This window comes from Dasypus novemcinctus, chromosome 22 (assembly GCF_030445035.2).
Source record: "Dasypus novemcinctus isolate mDasNov1 chromosome 22, mDasNov1.1.hap2, whole genome shotgun sequence".
NCBI classification, from domain to species: domain Eukaryota; kingdom Metazoa; phylum Chordata; class Mammalia; order Cingulata; family Dasypodidae; genus Dasypus; species Dasypus novemcinctus.
The window spans coordinates 3,931,524-3,942,211 of record NC_080694.1 but is presented as its reverse complement, the minus strand read 5'-3'; the positions used below and the strand labels follow the sequence as shown (position 1 = coordinate 3,942,211).

The 10,688-nt window shown below is 36.0% G+C and overlaps 1 long non-coding RNA gene across 1 annotated transcript; it reads left to right on the top strand.

The window, feature by feature from the left end:
• Nucleotides 1-2,962: 2,962 nt before the first annotated feature.
• Nucleotides 2,963-4,324, top strand: LOC139437363 (uncharacterized). The gene is made up of 2 exons (XR_011647119.1): nt 2,963-3,271; nt 3,729-4,324. It is a non-coding gene; the product is annotated as an uncharacterized lncRNA (long non-coding RNA).
• The last annotated feature ends 6,364 nt before the right edge of the window (nt 4,325-10,688 follow it).

Sequence of the window (10,688 nt, the reverse complement as noted above, 5' to 3'; positions counted from 1 at the left end):
AACAATAGACCACTAATCACTTGATAGCCTTTTTAATGGTTTGGCTGGAAACTTCAGAGTTGTGAAACTACAGAGGGAAAAGAAAAAAAAGGAATGAAATACCACTTTAAAATCTATGTTTGGCTTTTGTCAGTTGCTGACGCCTAAGAATTCACGGTAAAAAGGTAAAAAGGTAGTTTAGGATGAATGTTTAAATGCCAATACTCTCTTGCTGGTGAATTAAATGCATAACTTGCAAATGAGAATTTGTTTCATTACTAAGAAAAGGCAGGACTTCAAAGAATTGTTATTAATAAAATTATTGTAGCTTAATTAATAAAGGTATCCAATTCACCTTAAAGTTAAAAATTAATTAAAACTGTAACTGAGTTAAGATCATTTATAAATGCATTTGTTATAAAACAGCAGAAAGATAATAAACGAAATTATAGCTGGATGAATTTAGCCTGAAACTATTATTTAAGTGTAAATTCTATACTAAATTTACCTCCATTTATGGTTACTTCAAGCCTAGCCTCACCCCTTGCCTTTGCCTAAGGTTATTTCATAACAGCTCCTGTCCTACTGGTATTAGTAACCCTGCTTTCTCTATGAATCTGTGTGTGGACTAGATTGCTGCCTGGTGGAATTCTTAGCCCTTTGGTTTAAACGACTACTGGAGTTTTATTATCCCCAAGGACTGAGGGGAATAAAGAGAGTCTCCTGCCTTGACTGTCAGTGTTCCTAGAGTGGCAATTCATGAGAGAAACCAGTTTGTCTCCCTGAGGCTTCCAATAACCTCAGTGAATATACATAGAATTAATCTTGTTGCTTATCCAAAATTCTGCTAAATTCAAAGTAAAATATAAAGTTCTGAAACAAAAAAAAAATGGTGCTAAAGCATTGAGAACATTTTGGTTACAATCCATTAATTAAGAAGGAAAATTCTTGTGTAAAACTGCATGGTCATAATGTAAAACTGCACAGTCATAGTGCAAATTAAGAAAAGTTTCAGGAGTCTTTGAAATGTTTTCAGTCACACTTATTTTGTAAATAATAGTAGTTTTAAGTAACTAAAGTTATGTTTTTGTGTCAAACTATTCATGTCTGCCTATTTGCTCAAATTGTTAAAGTTAAATATGCAGTTATATAAGTAATATATATTTCTGAAACCCAAATTAAGCTAACAGTATATAAAATAATGCAAACTATAAGTAACATCAATGAGTTGTGTTTCTGTGTCTAACTCTATTTGTGTCTACTGTTTGCTCAGTGTATGTCTTCATATATCAGGGTGATAGTATCAAATTAACAAGTGAGAATTCTTAAAAAAAACTCTATTCAAATTGTTAAAAATTAAATATACAGTTATATATGTGAATAAATATTCTTGGAGCCCAAATTGAACTAAGCAGAATGAAAAAGTCATAAAAATCTGATTATAGAAACTATTGGAAAAGGGCCTCCTCTTTGTAAAGAGCTTTAAAGGCAAGACTAGGTGTGGCAGATTAAACCTATCTACTAGGCTAAGGAATTAAAAATCAGGTTGCCCTGTAATTTCCCAGTTTAAACCTTTTGTCAGCCATAAAATATAAAAACAAAACAAAACAAAGATTAGTTTAGTTTCCACATAAAAGAAGAAAATATTGATTAATGTAACCTGGCAGCCTACTGCTTCAGTCTCCCACTCCCAGGTTAAACAGCAACAAAGGAAACCAGCTTAAGCCAGTCCTACAGGCAATAAAAGATGTCCAAGAAATGTCAATACCAATTCAGCACTAAATTCCATTCATTATTTGACAAATGGGAGCAGGTAAAAACTAAAATGGTTGGAATGTGATAAAGGGAGCAGTTAAATTACAAACTTTTGTGTGGAAAAGTTAGATCTTCTCGAATAGACTGTAACTTCTGAATTATCCAATCTATGGAGAAACAGAGGAAGAGCTTGCGTGCTAAGTTTAGGGGTATAAACTGTGTCATTTTCCTTTGTTCGGAGCGCCAGCCATGTTTTCTGGTTGTGCGTCCCTTCTTTCAAGATTGAGAATAAGTTCTTTTCTTCTTCACAATCAGGTAAGCCTTATTTTCTTCCAGAAGATTTCTTTCCAACAAAGATAAAGATAATTAGTGGCTCTGTTGACAAGTTTCAGTAAATAAAGAAAAGTCCATAAAAACTATGGAGAGATGTTTCCTGGATTATGATTAAACTAGTTAAGTAATTGTGTAATGTGTTTTAAAACCTGGTAGTCAATATGCTTTTAAAAATTATTCATTTTCATAACTTAAACAAAGAAAAGAAGTTTTTAGCTTCCTGTCAGGAAAACAGAGAACATTCTTTGCATAAACTATAATGGTTTCAATTTTATTTGAGTGTAATCTCCCATATTTAACTTATAAACTAAATTAACATTATATGTACAAAATCTTTAAAGTAATGGAAACTGAGGGTTCACATTGGTGAAATTAGGCTAAAGGAGAAAGATTGTAGATATGTTCTCTTAAATAAATAAAGTAAATTTCTTTGGTTGGTAATTGTAATTTAATAAGTTTATTTAAACATGAGATGGCTAGTCAATGTGGTTATAGTCAATTATAAAGAGTTTGTAAAACATCTTCCAAACTGAAAACATTTAAATAGTTCTAGTTCTAGAAGTCATTGTTAACTAAAAACTTAAATTGGTATCACTTCGTGATAATAAAACCTGTCTGAAGGCCACCACAAGGGACATATTTAATAAATGGTAATAAAAAGTTATCTTGATTCCATTGGGAATCTTCTGTTTTCATTTTAACAATGAAAAATAATTTTTTCCCTCTATTACTAAAGTACCTACTGTTATCTTCATGGTAAAATTGTGAAAGAAAACAGCCATTTAATATATGATGTGTTGCATTAAATTGTTTAAAATATGTATAAAAACAAGGAATAAACTTTAACATTGTCAAACTCTTTTGTGCATTCAAACCAGGCCTTGAATACATTGAAGGTTGCCTCTCCATGTGAGTTGTTGGCTAGCTGACCCCTCAATTAGAAATACTTGCTATGTCAGCCTCTGGTTCTGCTCCTGAAGTTGATGGAAACTATGTTGAAGTTTCAAGTTCCTGCAGCAGCCAATGATGACTCGGTACAGCCAATGTGTACAATGGATAGCGCCTCCAGACTGGCACTCTTCCATAGCGCCAGACAGCACTATGCACCAGGCTAGTAAAACACTGGAAACTCTCTAGAATCAACAATGCTGCAACTTGCTCACTGTGAAGAACATGCTAAGTGGAGCCATGATACCAGGATACTGTAAGTAAAACTTAAACACAATTGGCATTATGGCCTGCTCCCATGGAGAGATAACATGCAAAGTATTACAAACCTGAAACTTAAAACTATTAATTGCAACTCTGAATCCTTTGCATTAAGTAATACTTTAATTAATATTAAGTGCTGTACTTTTATCCTGTACTACGTATATGCCTAATAATTATAACATTATCTTTTCTATTTTGGATCAAGTGCAAAAGTATATTAGACATGTTAGATTCCTAGTAAATTCATTTCCTAAACAGTTAATAAACATGTCTATAGAATAAGGTGGCAGTCTCAGCCAGGCTCAGTCAACTTACTATATTCTACTGTATTCTCCTGTGTAGCAAAAATGAGGCTTGCTTGCTAATAATGAGTCACCTATTGAACAAGTCAAAATCACCAGAAATTGTACAATTAAAATCAAAATGTAAAAAAAAACTTTATTCTGTAGTTCTGATCACTCCCACAGCCGAAAACTAAGAAAATTTCCAACTTGGTGTACTAATCCTGAATGAAACCAATTGCCCAAAGGGTGCCAGTTCACCAGGAGCATCTGAGAGAGCACATGAGTGCCAATCATTAAACAGCTTGAAATGTGTCTTCAAACAAAGCTAAGTACCTATTGCAATTTCTCTCTAAAAATAAATAACTTAGAAAAAAATATATATATATATATACTGTTCCCACCAGCTTTTAAAAAGGAGTGCCATCTTTATAAGCACCTAACCTTGTCTACCTCTGTAATCCAATGTCCTCTTTTAAAAATGGGCATTTCACATTTTTAATTAAATTTGTTTCTTTCAGGGAAAATGCAAACCAAATGTGCTAAAGGCTTGTTTAGAATGTATGAAGTCCATGCTAAAAGCTTACCTAGGATGTGGAAGATATATGATAATTCAAGCCTATTGAGAACTGAAACAAAAGGACCATTTGGCCTTTCTTCTCTGTATAAAAGGACTCAAAAATCTTGCTCGGGGCTCAGGGTTAAAACAGAAAGCTCCCAAGTCTGGCCAGCAGTCAATAAATCATTTTTCCTTCTCTAAATCATTCCTGAGTCCTGGCCTTTCTATATGCAAATAATTGAACCTCTCTCAAATTCTACAACAGTATGATCCTTTTCTATAAAATGGATATCAAACCCTTGTAGGACATGTGGTTTCTAAATGTTTTCTGTTGAGTAGGCTGCCTTTTTACATTCCTGAAAAAGTCTTTTTAACAACTGTTTAATTTTGAGAAGGTCTTATTAATCTATTTTTCTTTTTCTTTTCCTCATGCTTTGGATATAAGGTTTAAGAAACTACCACCTACCACAATATCTTGAAGATGTTTTCCTACCTTTTTCTTCTAGGAGCTTTATGGTACTTGCTTTTACATTTAGATCCTTAGTCCATTTTGAGTTAATTTTTGTTTAAGGTATGAGATAAGAGTCCTCTTTCTTTCTTTTGTATATGGATATCTGTTTATCCCAGCACCATTTGTTGAACAGACTGTTGTGACCCAACTGGGTGGGTTTCACAACCTTGTCAAAAATCACCTGACCACAGTTTTGAGGGTCTATTTCTGAGTTCTTGATCAGTTCTATTGGTCAATCTGTCTATCTTTATGCCAGTAACATGTTGTTTGTACTACTGCAGCTAAAATATATGCTTTAAAGTCATTATTGTGTTTAGTAATGGAAGAAAATGTGGCATTGGTGTGGAGAAAATGGCCATGATGGCTGCTGGGGGTAGGGAGTGGGAGGAAGAGATGAGATGTGGAGGCATTTTCGGGACTTGGAATTGTCCTGGGTGGTGCTGCAGGGACAATTATTGGACATTGTATGTCCTCCCATGGACCACTGGGTGGAACGTGGGAGAGTGTGGGCTATGATGTGGACCATTGACCATGAGGTGCAGCAGTGCTCAGAGATGTATTCACCAAATGCAATGAATGTCTCATGATGATGGGGGAGATTTTGTTATGGGGGTAGGAGTGGGGGTGAGGGGGATGAGGGGTATATGGGGACCTCATATTTTTTTAATGTAATATTAAAAAATAAATAAAGACAAAAAATAAAAAGCTAACAAATAAAAAATTAATTAATTAAGTCAGGACATGAGATCTGAAAATTTGTTGTTTCTAAAGACACTTTTGGCTATACAGGGCCCCTTGCCATTGCAAACAAATTTGGCACCTGGGTTTTCTATTTCTGCATAAAAGGTTCTTAGGTTTTTTGTTTTTATTTTATTTCTTGGGATTGTATTGAATCTGTAAATCAGTCCCAAATTATATTCGATGTATAATGTTAAAATTTTATGTTTTTTCTTTAGAGTAATGATGCAGCACATTTTCTTTGTGAAATTGTATACACTCCCAAATACAATTACAGAGGCATTTACTATTAACTTTTTAAAATATGTAAGCCCATGCACACTAGACAGCTGCTGAATATTCTAGTAATCAATTTCCATCATTGATTATCATCCCTAAGGAATTAAAATCAAATATGTTCTGCTTGTTTTTTCATGATTCTTCACCTTCAAGGTCTTCTCAGACCTTGTTGTTAGGCCCCCCCCATTGACCACTCTTGGCAATTGCTTATAAAAAATACCTCTTCTCCTTCTCCCCTTGTCCTACCCAGGTTTACATTGCCACAAAAATCAAATACAATCTCTCCAATCCCCACTCTTGCTTGGCCAATCTCTACATCTCTACACATACAACATTGTAGAGGCACAGATATCATGGCCACCATAACTTTTGGCTTCCCACATCACCGGTTTTGTTGAGCCCCACCCTCCTGATGTGCTCACCATGGACTCTGCCAGAGATGTCACTCTTCTCCTCGCACCTATGAATACTGCTAAGCTTTTTTCATACACATCTGGTGTCACTCATCATTGCCACAACTGATTATGTACAAAAAGATCCCTAAAACTCAGCATCCTATAAAAAAAAGATTATTTATGGAAAGTGGAGTGAGAAGAAAATAATTTAGACTCATGAAAAGAAACCCCACAAACTTATCCCTTTGACTGTTAAACCTGACCTACCATCTTTCTTGAGGAAAACTTCCTAGTTCCCAGGTTAATTTATGGTTCCCCTGTTGGCATATACCCCATTTCCCTGAACACTTGCAAGTTATATCGTCCCTGTTTAAATAATGAGTTGCCTGACAGCAAAGTGACCTCCAAAAGGCACAGCTATTTATTTATTATTTGAAAATGTAATCCTTAGCAAAATTCCAGATATATTATTAAATATTAAAAATGTGCTTGGTGAAAAAGAAAAGTTCAAATAGTCAACGTAACCCATATAATTTAGAATATGAGGTAAAATTCTGACTAAAGGCAAAAGTATATAAAAACCATGTGTACTGGGCTCTTTGCTTTCATGAGTCACCCAGGTTTGGCCTCTGTTGTTTCTAAGAACAACCAGACCTCTGAAGTCTTGGCTTTCTGGAGAACTCTTATGCTGAAATTAACCTCAGGAATATCATCTATCCCAGTCATTCAGTACCACAGTGTCCAGAATTATTTTCCCTGATCACCAATTTAACAATGAATTATTGATAATAGGAAAATATTTCAATAAATGAAATGGTACAAATATTTGTAGAAATAATAAAAGATAATAAAAATCTTGGAAAAAAGAATGGGTGGATTCAAAACTCAGAGTGAATGATGGTTAAGAGTGGACTTACTGATATTCTATTCATGAACTATTGTGATTAGTAATCAAAGAAAATGTGACATTGGTGTGGAGAAAGTGGCCATGGTGGCTGCTGGGGGTAGGGAGTGGGAGGAAGAGATGTGATGTGGGGGTGTTTTGGGGACTTGGAATTGTCCTGGGTGGTGCTGCGGGGACAGTTACTGGACATTGTATGTCCTCCCATGGCCCACTGGGTGGACTGTGAGAGAGTGTGGGCTATGTTGAGGACCATTGACCATGAGATGCAGAGGTGCTCAGAGATGTATTCACCAAATGCAATGAATGTCTCATGATGATGGAGGAGGTTGTTGTTAAGCAGGGAGGAGTGGGGTAAGGGGGTGGGAGATATATGGGGACATCATTTTTTTAATGTAACCAATTAAAAAAATAAAGACAAAAAAAAAGAATGACATTCTAATATAAGAATTTAGAGTTAGAGCCTGAGAGTTGTAAATTCAATATCTTTGGTTAAGTGGAGGTGGATTTTTAAAATAAATGTCATATTTTGCTATTTTTTGTTAAAATATAAGGTTGCAAATGACAAATTGGTTAAATTACATTTTTATATATAATAAAATGTTCAAACAGAATCTGCCCTTTTATAAAAGCAACCTCAGGGTAATTGGATAATAAGGGGAAAATAGTATCTTAGTAAGAGACTAGGGTGAATTATGTGGGGTGAAATATGGAAATTCATGTCAACAACCTTAATGACTAAGTTCTCCTGGGCTGAGTGACAAAGGAAGAGGACAATATCCATTTACCCATTCCTAGTGTCTCCTGCCCACTATCTTAAAATACTTTTCTCCATTCTTTTGTGAGTATTGATATTGCAGGGACTTCAGAAAGATACATGCAAACTTATGGAAGAAGACTTCAGATAACCCGACTAGACTACATAAATAAAGCAAAGGAGTTGTGATATGTCTTGTTTTACATTTTTGTTATATTTCAATTTGTTTATTGGGAGTGAAGTTGAACTTTTTCTGCCATGTATATTGGCTACTTTAAATTATTTAGTGAGCCATCTGTATGAGGGTTCCCTGGGGAAACAGAGCCAACAGGAGATATCTGTAAAGGGTATGAGATTTTATAAAATTATCTCATGTAATCATGCAGATGCACAAGCCCAAATCCTGTAGGTCAGGCTGCAAGGCAGGGGCTCTGGTGAAGGTCCTTGATTGATTTCCCCATGAGATGTTAGCTATCCAAAGTAGTGATGGGAATTTTCTCTCTGAATACTGAAATCACTTGTCCTTTTAAGACCTTCAACTGACTAGATGAGATATCATTCATTGCTGATGGCAATCTCCTCATCTGATTATAGATCTAACCCATCATTTATGCAATCAACTAAGTGATGATTAAAGTCCATGAATTTCATGCTACTTTACTGGAATTGTAGTTGGTGCTGGGGTTTAATATATATCTAGGGGATTTGAATCTCTGGACTGACAATATGATGGCCAGGCCCTGAGCCTCAACAGACTTCAACTCCTACACTCTGATTTATTGGACTTACCCCAGTCAGCTAACATGGAGTTGAAGAATGTCAACCACCACACCATGGAGCCTAGAGTGCCTACAACTGAAAGCAGGAGGATTGCATCCAGTATCCATGTGGAATCTAAGCCCCCTCTTGACATAGATGTGCAATGGACACAACCATTCCAAGGTCCACAGAGAAAATGTGGCATTGGTGTGGGAAAAGTGGCCATGGTGGCTTCTGGGTGCAGGGAATGGGAGGAAGAGATGAGATGCTGAGGCGTTTTTGGGACTTGGAATTGTCCTGGGTGGTGCTTCAGGGACAATTACCAGACATTGTAGATCCTCCCAGGGCCCACTCGATGGAACGTGGGAGAGTATGGGCTATGATGTGGTCCATTGACCATGAGGTGCAGTGATGCCCAGAGATATACTTACCAAATACAATGGATGTGTCATGATGATGGGAGAGAGTGTTGCTGTGGGGAGAGTGGTGGGGTGGGAGCGGTGGGGTTGAATGGGACCTCATATTTTTTTAATGTAATATTTTTAAAAAACGAATAAAAATAAATTTAAAAAATATAAAAAAATAAAGTCCATGAAATGCCCTTGTACTACAATTAGCCCACTGCTTGTTTGACCAAACAATTCAGTATTGTTAGCTGGCTGAGTTGACACATTAGCCTAACCATCACACCATCTAATTACCTTTCTTGATAGTTTTGTTGTTGAAATTATGTTTATTATCTTGGAAAAACCTATCATATATTAAATATGCCATTTCTTTTGTTGAGATTTTTTCCTTAAGGAAATAGTTTCCTCTTTAGTGACTAATTTTTAAACATTTTTTATTCTTACTGTTATTTTGTTTTAAATTCTATGTAGTTAATTTTCCCTCTTCCATTATATGCAGGTTTCATTTTCTCACTTTTAGATAAATTATTTATCAATATGTTTTCATATGTTTATTACATTTATATTTAATACATTATACATTTTATAAAGGAAATATCCAAAGTCTAACTTGATCTTTTATACAAATTCAAATTATAAAAATAAAAAATTAATAGTAGTATACTCATTGGTTTTAGATTATTTAATCCATATATTTTTAACATATTTGTGTTTATTTTTAAAAGATACATAGATCACACAAAATTTGTACATTAAAAAATATAGGAGGTTCCCATATGCCCCACTCCCTATACCCCCACTTTTCCCACACCAACAACTTCTTTCAATAGTGTGGTACATTCATTGCATTTGATAAATACATTTTGAAGCATTGCTACACAGCATGGATTGTAGTTTACATTGTAGCTTACACTCTCTCCCAGTCCATTCAGAGGGTTATGGCAGAATATATAATGTCTTACATCTGCCCCTGCAATATCGTTCAGGAGAACTCTAGGTTCCAAAAATGCCCCCATATCACACCTCCTTTTCCCTCTCCCTGCCTTCAACAAATCCAGTCACCACTGTCTCCACAGCAATGATGTAATTTCTTTCATTGCTAGAGTCACAATAATTCTATAGTAGAACACCAATAAGTCCATTCCAATCCACATTTTATTCCCCCATCCTGAGGGCCCTGCAGTGGTGAAGCCCACTCTACCTCACAATTGAGAGGGGCTAGATCATACATGATTGATGGATGGGACTCTCATGCCCACAGCTGTCGACACTCTTGGTTCCCTGGTGTGGTGGTTATCCATTCTCACCTCCCTGTCAGCTGACCTGGGTAAGTCCAATGAACTGTAGAGTATGTGGTGCAACACCACTAAGTCTCAGGGCACAGCTAGCACATGGACAACCCAGAGATTCACATCTCCTGGACATACACTAACCCCAGCACCAACCACAGGTTCAATAAAAGGGACAGAAGAGGCATGTGTAGAGAAGTCATATCTAAGTCCAACTCCATGACACTCAGGAACACAAATTCCAGTGTAGGATCCGCTGGCAAGGCACCAAACTCCAGAGCCATCTGCCATGAATGTAGGACCTGGGTCTCTCTGTACCCATCATGAATACCACTATCAGGGATTATATCTACTTTGGCTGTCTCTGAGATTCTGCTGAGATGTGCATAAGCATCACCCCTCTGATGATTTCCCAACTCACTTTGAAGTCTCTTAGCCATATAAACTCATTTGTCCTTACCATTTTATTTGACTTCTGTTTCTAGTTGCATCACCAGCCAGTGTTTGATAGTAATCCATCAGCACTAGGGAGG